General features: G+C 39.6%; 1 protein-coding gene across 1 annotated transcript in view; it reads right to left on the bottom strand.

The window, feature by feature from the left end:
• Positions 1-216: 216 nt before the first annotated feature.
• The window catches only part of Adamts12 (ADAM metallopeptidase with thrombospondin type 1 motif 12), a 263,298-nt gene continuing 260,509 nt past the window's right edge, over positions 217-3,005 (bottom strand). Inside the window, exon 24 of the mRNA XM_028767605.1 lies at positions 217-3,005. This exon is cut by the window's right edge and continues 949 nt beyond it. The gene's annotated coding sequence lies outside the window, so the exon portion shown is untranslated.

Below are 3,005 nucleotides of genomic sequence, written 5' to 3'. Positions count from 1 at the left end.
AGTGCACATTCATGAGAATAAACTTAAGTTCTACTCACCTGGGTTATGACTCATTGCATACTGTATTTGTCTAGATGTTGAGGAGGAGGGAATTTGGGAGGAGTGTAGGAGGAAGAAATTGATAGTAACTTCTTCCAGTTGCTAAACTCCATGGCAACACTGTGTAGGTGGTGAGTGTCTCACAGTAGGAGTAAATGAATCACAGGGAAACATCAATGAGTTTGGCCATTTATTGATGCCACACAAAGACAGCCTATGATTATAATCTGGTTTTAATACTGAGGTACTCATCAGGTACATAAAGAGTGTGGGAATCAGCTGGTGAGGCAGAAATGCAGAAATACAGGGGAAACAATGAGTTAACTATGGATGTCATGCCATTATTTTGGTGGGCAAAGGTAGGGAGAAATACATTTTCCCCATCACATTATTTTTAGTGACAGAGCTTAAAATAAAAATAGTAGAATTTAAAAAGTACTTGAATTAGCAACAGGAGTAGTATCAATATATTGGATTGACTATAGCACCAGGAAGCTCAAGACATGTGGCCTGTGTAAGTGGATCACTGTGGACTGAGCACCAGATAGGCTGTCCCAGAGCTTCATCTTGAGGTGAGAAAGGAGAAAGCTAAGACTTTGCACTTTTCTAGGTTAGCAATATGTAGCTTTCAGAGAACTTCAGCTAACTGAATAGTAAGGTAGAGTCTGAAATAATATAATTCCTCAAACTGCTTCGGATTCCTGATGAAGGTTGTTCAGAACAGACTCTCAGAAAGCATTGTGTTGGAAAGCCAGTGAAAACATGCTGTCATAGGAGACCAGAAGGAGCTGTTTGTGCTCTCATTTAGGAAGACCTATGACTAAATAGTTATTCCTACAGAGGAAAACAATTCTTTGTTGCAGGACATGAGTCATGATTTGAACAAAGTATTGCTATAAAGTTTCTAGGAATACTGTCTTCTTATGGCATAACTTTTGATGTTCATGAATTAAATAGCCTATAACTTTTTGGAGAAGAACTAATTCTATCACTCTGAAAAGCAATGTAAACCCAACATGATGTATTTAAGCACAAGGCCCCGTGGTGGACCTGTCTGACCCATGGTAAGAGTGTTCCAGTGTCTCCCTGAACTTGTTCACATCTTCAAGGAGTTAATGTGAAGGAAGATATGGATGAAATAAACCAAGTCTTCACGTTTGACCCTGTGAAGACACTATCCAGCTCTTGCTGTCAGTGCCATCCTGTTATTCAAAGTTCTTCTAGCATCTCAAGCATTAGATATCCATGGAAACACTGATAGCCCACAGCAGAGCAGCTGACTGATGACTGCTACAGCAAACACAAGTGACACACACCATAGGACAGTCTCATCATAGTAGGAAGAGGATGTCCATGATGCATGATCAGAGGCCTATTTTCTGTACTCAAAAAACTGGAGAAAGATCTAGAATGAAGCACCTGGCCAGACTCTCCCCACAGGCTCATACAACATGGACCTCAAATGACACGGTCTACCTTTTGCATTGGGAAATCTGGCCTACTTTAGTTTGTTGAGGTCAGTAGAAATCCAAGTTTCTTCCTGAGTTTCATAAGCCTGGTCATACCCAGGACTCTGATGTCATGTACTTTTCTCTAGAACAGTACCAGCTTAACTTAAATTCACATGGCTTACTAATTAATACTCTTGAAAGCCTATACTACTAGTCTTTGCAGAATTCCTCATAAGAAAGTCAAGTTCCCCTCTATTTTTTTCCACTAACAGAATAAGGTAAGTATTTCTGTAAAATAGCTATTTCACCAGAGATTGTCATTGGCCAGCAATGTTTTTATGTAAAGATGGAATGCAAGAATGTATGCTTAACTACACAATACATAAATTCCCTGGCTTCAGCATTTTCTCTTTTTTCTGGTATACCTTGAATTTTATCCAAATCCCAGTGTTTTATTTTCCACAGGAATTGATCAGAATAATACATACTAGTGGCTTGAAAAAGTTTAAAAGCACATACTATATAATATTATGTTTATGGTCTCAGAACAAATAAAACTGGCATTGGCCAGCAACACCATCTTACACAAAGCATATGTCGATCTGGAAGTTCGTAGACACCTAGCCATTCACGTGACTATTTGTTAACATTTCTGCTAGTTCTGCCACCTTCTAGGTATTAGCACCAAGTTCAATAGCACCACTCTGCTGAATGGATAGATAACTACAGGAAGCTGTGGGTATTGTACTCCAGAATAAAGACAATTGCATATTAGTGCATAAGTCTAAAGTATGTGATCCATCACCCGAAGGCACACATTGCCTTCTATCCTATCAAGAGCTGGTTCTGGAGTCTTTCCCCAGGGCTTGAATCTCTCAACATGCTTATCCTTTCTCTCTAGGTTCACACCATAGGCTCACCTGGAAATTTGCTCCGAGTTTGTGCTCACAGCCTACTCTGACTTCAGTAGGAGTAATGTTTAAAATCAGCATGCTAACTTCTATTTCTGTGTTCTGGACCCTTGTGACTTGCTTGCTCTCCACAAGGTCAGTTCGTCTCCATTTTTGTTTCTGTGTGTATGTGTATATTCATGCATGCATGTGTTGTTAGAGACCAAACTTACAGCCTTGCCCAACTGTGCTAAATATGCACTCTACCCCAGCTTTATATCTCTAATGGCAAAAGACTTTTAAAAGTCTCCAATGGACACAGTAAATAGGTCATCTTGCCCACTCTTTAGAACTTTTTTTTCTTATAAACTATAAGTTTCTACTAAATTCCTAGACTTGGTACAATTTACCTGATTTTGAAAAGTGGTTTAACCTGTAACTTCACTTTTTCTTTCCAGAGAGAAAAACAGGGTATGTAGACAGCCATAATCCTAGCTGTAGCAGTTTTTGTGTATCATCTTCCTGCACAAGGATGATGGCAGGATCTGAGATCATGACCCTGATAAGGACAGGGAAGGAGAAAGACTGGCAGACAGGGACATACATTTGTTCTGTGACGAGCTGA

This window comes from Grammomys surdaster, unplaced genomic scaffold (genome assembly GCF_004785775.1).
Source record: "Grammomys surdaster isolate TR1022 unplaced genomic scaffold, NIH_TR_1.0 174, whole genome shotgun sequence".
Classification (NCBI taxonomy): domain Eukaryota; kingdom Metazoa; phylum Chordata; class Mammalia; order Rodentia; family Muridae; genus Grammomys; species Grammomys surdaster.
Note: the sequence above shows the minus strand (reverse complement) of the source record. Positions and strands in the feature narration are given on the sequence as shown.